The sequence below is a fragment of the Tupaia chinensis genome, unplaced genomic scaffold (genome assembly GCF_000334495.1).
Source record: "Tupaia chinensis unplaced genomic scaffold, TupChi_1.0 Scaffold140874_1, whole genome shotgun sequence".
Classification (NCBI taxonomy): domain Eukaryota; kingdom Metazoa; phylum Chordata; class Mammalia; order Scandentia; family Tupaiidae; genus Tupaia; species Tupaia belangeri.
Window position 1 is genome coordinate 2113849 of NW_006200742.1, and position 7778 is coordinate 2121626.

General features: G+C 39.0%; 3 pseudogenes; 1 reads left to right on the forward strand and 2 right to left on the reverse strand.

Annotated features, from left to right (window-relative positions):
* Nucleotides 1-456: 456 nt before the first annotated feature.
* LOC114004971 (uncharacterized) lies at nt 457-557 on the reverse strand (annotated as a pseudogene).
* A 520-nt stretch (nt 558-1077) lies between these two features.
* LOC102486275 (non-histone chromosomal protein HMG-17 pseudogene) lies at nt 1078-1350 on the forward strand (annotated as a pseudogene).
* Nucleotides 1351-4163: 2813 nt separating this feature from the next.
* On the reverse strand, nt 4164-4498 carry LOC102486694 (protein FAM32A pseudogene; annotated as a pseudogene).
* Nucleotides 4499-7778: the final 3280 nt, after the last annotated feature.

Consider the following 7778-nt stretch of genomic DNA (forward strand, 5'->3'; position numbering starts at 1 on the left):
TATATCATCTAAAATTCGAACTCCATGAGGTAATCAAGTAAAGGAAATAAATCAACAATAGACACAAAAGAATACTTAGAAAATGTAAAGGAAAATGGATCATCAATAATAGCATAAAAAACTATACTTCATAAAAATATTCAGAACTTATATGAAAAAAACTACAAATCTCCACTGAAAGACATGAAAGAAAACTTAAATAACGGAGAGATAACCCAAATTAGATGATAAACTTGGAAATCAAGGTTGTAACAACCTACTACATACCTACTAGAATGTCCAAATTCCAAAATACTGACACCGCCAAAGCCTGATGAGGATGTAGAGCAATAGGAACGCTCATTGTTGCTGGTAGGATGCAAATAGTACAGCCACTCGGAAGGCAGTTAGCCATATAAACCAGCTCCTTGATATTTACCCAAATGCTAAATGAGTGAATTGAAAACTTATATTCACAAAAATACTTGCACACAGGTGCTTTTACTCCTTGCGCAGGGGCCATGCTAATCTTCTCTGTATCGTTCCAATTTTAGTATATGTGCTGCCGAAGCGAGCACAATGCTTTTAAGAGCTTTATCCTTGCAAGCAACCGATATTTCCTTCAGTAAGTGAATGGATAAATGAGCTGTGGTACATCCAGACAATGGAATATTATTCATTACCCTAAATAAATGAGCTATCAAGTCATGAAAAGACACACAAGAAACGTAAAGCATATTACTGAGTAAAAGAAATCAATCTGAAAGACTATATACTATATGATTCTAACTATACAATATGCTGGAAAATGCAAGCTGTGGAGACAAGGAAAAGATCAGTAGTTCTCAGGGTTTAGAGGGCAGGAAAGGAAAAATAGGAAGAACATAAAGGATTTATTAGGACATATAAAACATTACAAATTGTAATATAATGGTGAATACATGTCGTTCTACATTTGTCAAAATTCACAGAATGTACAACACCAAGAGTGAATCCCAGAGCAGTGTGAAGAAGAGGCGACACTGACCCCCGAAGCGAACAAAGTCTGCACTCCGCTTCATCCTCACCCAGCACCTATGTCTTGCCATCGTTGCCGCCATGCCCAAGAGATAGGCTGAAGAGAATGCTAAAGGAGATAAAGCCAAGGTGAAGAACGAACCACAGAGAAGGTCTGCAAGGCTGTCTGCGAAACCTGCTCCTCCAAAGCCAGAGCTGAAGCCTAAAAAGGCCCCTGCAAAGAAGGGAGAGAAGGTGCCCAAAGGAAAAAAGGGAAAAGCTGATGCTGGCAAGGACGGGAATAACCCTGCAGAAAATGGAGATGCCAAAACAGACCAGGCACAGAAAGCTGAAGGTGCTGGAGATGCCAAGTGAAGTGTGTGCATTGTTGATAAGAGTGTACCTCTGATGACTGTACAGTTTGAAATACTATTTTTATCAAGTTTTATAAAATTGCAGAATTTTGTTTTACCTTTTTTTTTAAACTATGTTGTTAGCTCACACAACACTTCATTGTTTTTGGGGAAGGGGCATTTGTCACTAATAGAATGTCTCTGAAGCTGGGTTGATTTGGAAAGTATCTTTCCCATCTAGTTTTTTTTTTTTTTTTCTTAGAGTTTTTTCTATGGGGCGCGTGTGCTCGCCAGACAGACAGAGAGAGACAGAGAGATAGAAAGCGAGAAATCACTCCCCAGGGGGGATGGCCATGCCACAATTCCTTCTCCTCCATTCTCCTCTTAGGATCTTGGGCACACACGCACACGTACCCGGCATGAGTTTAAGCCACCGGGTCCAGGATTTGAACCACAGTTGACTACATGGGAGTTCAGCGACATAGCCCTTATGCTAACTGCTGGTCCCTCTCATCTAGTTTTGAGAAATTTCCTCTTGGCTCCCAAGAGGAGGGATTCCCTGATGTTGACACACAGCCACTTGGCACAGATGCCTTGTGGTGTGGAAAATTAAATTCACTTTTATGTCCTCTCTCCCTCTCCCTTCAGCATAGACTTAACTCCCTTAAACCAGAGATCTGTTGGGACCTGATCACAAAAAACTGGTTACTATTACATCAGGCAATCTGGACTTTCCAATGACATTAAGATGGTATCCTTCAAAAGAAGGTCGATAATTCTGCCATTTTTGTTTCCCAAAAGTCAGGGTCAGCTGGTGAAAGGTTGTTAAACAACATGTTAAATGTGAAATATCAACCCTCACTCTAAACTTGCTCTGTTCAGAGCATCAGATGAAGACCTCACTGGGTTTTATAGTGGCTTTCTGATATTGGTAGTCCATTAAAGAAGGGAGCTTGAACGTGGTTGTATACTGTTAACGATTGTCTGCCCATGTCCTACCTGAAATAGCACAATTGTTTATGAAAAATATCTTTAGAGAGTTTTTTTTTTTTTTTTTGGAGAGATTTTTGCTATAGGGTGCGTGCGCTCGCCAGACAGACAGAGACAGAGAGAGACAGAAAGTGAGAAATCCCTCCCCAGGGAGGATGGCCACACCGCAATCCCTTCTCCTCCATTCTCCTCTCGGGATCTTGGGCACGCACGCACACATGCCCAGCATGAGTTTTAAGCCACCGGGTCCAGGACGCGAACCGCAGTCGACTACATGGGAATCCAGCGACATAGCCATTACGCTAACTGCTGGTTCCTGAAAAATATCTTTAATAAAACTGAAAAACTGAATACAGATGGGCTTGGGGGGGAAAAAGTGAATCCAAATGTATTACTGTGGTGCAGAATGCTGACAGTGTGTGAGGAAAGGGCCCATATCAGAAGTCTCTGCACCTTGTGTTTATTTTTTTCTTGTGAACCCAAAAGTGCTGTTTTTAAAAGTATATTTTTTAAAAATCTAACAACTTTAATAAATAACTTGAATAAAATATTGTAACATTTATAATAAACATATAAGAATTTCTAGGAAAATTCTGAAATGGAAAAGTTGGGGGAGGGGGGAGTAAAGAATTGAGCAGCAGAACCAGTCCTACAAAATCACATAAAATAAAGCTCCAGTACATAAAACAGTATTGTGTTGAAATAGGGAGAGGCAGGTAGAACTCTAGACCAGAACAGAAATTACAGAGAATTTGATTATGAATTTGATTATGAGCCAGCCTGAGACATGGTAGTTAGGGCAACTAGATTCCACAGGGCTGACTTTGAGGTTTGAGTCCTGGACCTAGAGGCTTGAGAAACATGCTGGGTCTGTGTGAACATGATGGAGAAGGGATTGCAGCATGAGCATACCCCATGGCAGGTACTTTCTTACTCTCCCTCTTCCAAAAAAAATGTCCTCAGCTGGTGAGACAATGCCCTCACAAAAAAAAAAAAAAAAAAAAAAAGAAGAAGAAAGAAAGAAAGAAAACAAAAGAAAAAGAAAGGTTTTTGCCTTAGGGCACATGCACTTGCTAGAGCCAGAAAGAGACAGAGACAGTAAGAGGAAAAGCTAGAAATCACCCCCTGAGAGGGAATGGCCATGCCACACTACCTTCTCCTCCATCTTCTCTCGAGATTTTGGGCACGTATGCACACATGCCTGGCAGGATTTTTAAGCTGCCAGGTCCAGGACTCTAATCACGGTTGAATACGTGGGAGTCCAGCGACATAACCATTATGCACTCTGCTGGTCCTAATTTAGCATAACTGTTTTCCCCCAGTGCAAACTAAAAAGTCTTCTTTTGTTAGTTTGCCATAGGGTCCGTGCATTTGCCAGAGAGAAACATAGGAGGTGAGGAGTGGTGAGAAATCACACCCCGGGGGGGGGGGGGGAAAACCCCCCCCCGGGGGGGGGGGGGATGACTATGCCACAATCCCTTCTCTTCTCAGGATTTGGGCATGCACACACATGCACCTGAAGTGTTTTTCAAGCTGTCGGGTCTAGGACTCAAATCATGCAGTCATCCATGAGATCCAGCCACTTCAACCTCCATGCCACCTGCTAGCTTAAAATGACTTATCTTCTACGTGTTACCAAGAAACCAAAATTGAATAAAAAGGCCATCTTGCTTTTACTCAAGTTCCAGAATGAGGGTGCACAGCTTTAAAAAATACTGTCCCAGCAGAAGATGCAAGGGTCTGTATACAAAAACGTATTTCTAGAAAATAACAAACGGGCCAAACATTACCCTGGCATTTCCTTCTGCTTCCCATCGGTGCTGCTCCACACCCAGAGCCAGGAGGCTACCTCGTCTAGCTGACATTGAAAATGTTGAAATGCTCCCTCAGAGTGTCCAGGTGTCTGTTGAAGTCCTCTACTCTCTGTTTGTGGATCTTGGACACTTTCTTCAGGATCCTTTCCATCTGCTACTTCTCCTGCATCTTCTCGAAGGCTGCCTGGGCTGGGGCCTCTTGTCCAGGCCACGCTGCTTCTCTTCCTTGTTCTTTTTGCTCACCCCCATCATTTCCAGGAGCTTTGCCTTGTCTTTATCCTTTTTCTTCTTCCATTTGGTCATGCTGAAGTCTGTGGCACCTTTTAGATTCAGGGGCCCCTTTTGGACCTGCTCGTAGTCCACCATGACACCTATGCCTAGTTTCAACAAAGCATGCTTTAAGGTTCATCCATATTACAGCTTATATCCTACTTCATTCGTTTTTGTGACCAAATAATATTCTTTTGTAGGAATATATTATGTTTTGTTTATTGATTCATCAGGCAATGAATCAAAGATTTTAAAAAATGAACTCTTACAAGAACTAGAAGAAAACATATTTGAATATCTTTATAATATGGGATTAGGGAAGCCCTTTGAAGCAGAAAATATAAATCGATGAAGTAAGTTACGTAAGACCAGCTGTTGTGGTGCAGTAACATGTTATTCTGCCATACTGAGGCCACATGGGAAGGTCCTGGGGTTGGGTTCTGAGCTCTCCCCGTGCCTCTTCACGCGCTCGCATGTGATACTGCCTAGCTGAGGCTGAGGGTTGGATCATGGCATAAAGACTCTGTTGAGAGTGCCTCTGTGCGTGTGTATCACCCTGAGGGAAAAATAAATAAATAAACTTTAAGAAAAACAGCATGTAAACAGGAAGATTGTATGTCAATGGGAGAGGGAAGCTGTATTTTTTTAAAATGTCAGTATTGTAAAAGACAAAGAAAGGTTGTAGAAAGCTCCAGATTACATGAGGCTAGGAAACATGACAGTTTAATACCATTTCTGGCTTTAGACTAGATTCTGTACTGGAGAAGGAAAAATGCTATATGAGATGCAGTCTCAATGGCACAAGTGAGAGGGCATGGCTGCACAGTGACTGAGGCTGAGGCTGCATGGGCGGTCTGGGTTCAATTCCTGGTCCACCCTCAATAGGTTAGGTGTGGTGGCATGCACCCATAACTCTAGCTAACTGGGAAGCTGGGGCAGAAGGACCTCTTCTATGTATTCTCTATCAAGAATATCCCTATTCTGAAGAAAATATGCATTCTAGAACATAAGGGTAAAAGCCAAGAGCCAACTTAACCTCAAGTTAAATTTCTACATATATGAGAGAGAACAAGAGAGATAAAGCTAGTTGGGAAAAGTGTTAATAATAAAGTCTGGCTGAAGAGTATACAAGTGTCCTCTGTACTATTTTTAGTCTTGCTACTTCTCTGTAAACTTCAAATTATTTTCAAATAAAATATTTTTTTTTTAAAAAAAAAGAGAATTGGGTAGATATGTAAATAATGACAGGGTAAGATATCCAGAATATATTACTTGAGTGGGAAATAAAGCGTGTTTCAAAAATTTATATACAAATATAAATTATATATGTATAGGTATGGCTTAAAGATACATAAAAAGTGCTTTTCTATAGGAAATAAGACTACAGATAAGCAGGAAAGAGTACTTGCTGCTTTATGTAATTCTATCCTATACACTGCATATACTGTAACTGTAATTAAAAAGACAACTAAAATGACTGTAGGGATATTTTTATCTGAACAAGCATGATAATTTGATACGATACATGACACAGTATCAAAGAACAAAGCACTAAAAGGTTAACAACACAAGCAAAGCCAGATATAAAAATTTAGATTATAAACATAGGTTTCTTACATTCCCCAGTTCATAGTAACACAAAAGATGAAGTTTAAGGGGCAGTTTAACAATGACACTGAAATTGATGATACCAGTAATTGCTATGTAGTGATAGCCTATCATGTGCTAAGCATTCTGCTAAATGCTTTACATATGTTATCTCATTTAATCCTTTCACAATCCTTTAAAAATTTATAAATGAGGGGGACAGAGGTGGTACAGTAGTAAAACATGATACTTTAAGGCTGAAACACATAGGAAAGGTCTGGGTTCAGTCCAGGGACCTCCCTATGCATGCCAGGCACATGTGTGCACGTGACCCAGGGCTGACTAAAGATGGGGTGGATCATGTCATCAAGACCTTATTGAGGGTGCTCGCTCGCTCTCTCTCTCACACACACACTCATGAAAGAAATAAATTAATTTTTAAAACCATTTATAAATGAGGAGGCTGAAATTAAGAGAATATATGTACCTTACTCAAAGCCACAGTTCAGAATTATTTGGTTCTAAAGTCCACACTTCTTTTCCTACAATGGCCAAAGTGCCTCTCAGTGACATGTAGAAATAAAAGATTCTTCAATAAATTACATATATTGAAAAAAATTTTTATTCTAATAGTAGGAAATTAAATGTACCTAGATGAAAAATATTTAATTTTTGCTATGATAAATAGAAAATTAATATGTATTATACAGTTCTTCCAGGGCTGCTCATGTTTCTACTTGAATTTGACCCCAACTCCTTTCAGAAATCTGTCTTCCAGGCCAGTGTATCAAATAAAGATCTAAAAGCAACATAAAATCACTTTTGCATTGGCCAATAGCTCTCAACCAGGGAAAAGAAAAAAAAAAAAAAGAAAAAGAATTATCCTACCCTGTGTGCATGTGAGAAGATTACATATTTGCACTCCTCATTCCTCCATAAGAGCTAATCCAAATTTCATTACTGTCAAGCCTCTGAACATTTACATAAATGATAGGTTTGTTATCACTTATTACTGGATTCAGCAGATTACAAGCAAAATGTGCAAAGACATGATTAAAAAATCTTTGATCTTTTAATCAAGAGAGTAAGCAGTATTAATTCATTTGGCAAGTATAATGCATATACTTTATTGTAATACTACTTTGCATTTGAGATTACCACAGTACAATAATTACTCTTCATTAATGAAGGCTTGTTGCTATGTAATTTCACTGTAGCTAAAGGCAATAGAATCCTTTCTTAGAGAATTAGTTAAATTTTGTGTAAAGTTATTTTATAAAATAATTATAATTTTTATAAATAAAATAAATTTTACCACCATTGCATTCGATTCTGTAAAGCTTATAGACAGAAATATCACTGAGGATTATATAATGAGAGTGAAATAACCTCTAAATGGAATAAAAAATAAGCTTGACATTTAAAGCCCACTGCATTTCTGTTAGTACCCATTTGTGAAGCCAAAAAGGAAAAAAGCCTCCCAAATCTATTCTTGCCCCAATCTAATAACAGAGACAGATATGCACATAAATAATTATAACATAAAGCAGGATGTCCATGAATACTATAATAAAAGAAGTGACATGCTAATTATCCCTTGAAGGATCCTGGAATACTTCATAGAGAAGATACTATTTTAATTAAACTTTGATGAATGGACAAGAAATCAAGAAGCAGAGGAAGAAGGGAGAGGGTAGAATAGGATGTAAAACACACAGAGTCCTAACTACATGGTTTTGAACAAAAAGGGTCATATGATCACAACTATGATAATTGTTGAGGGTATTGT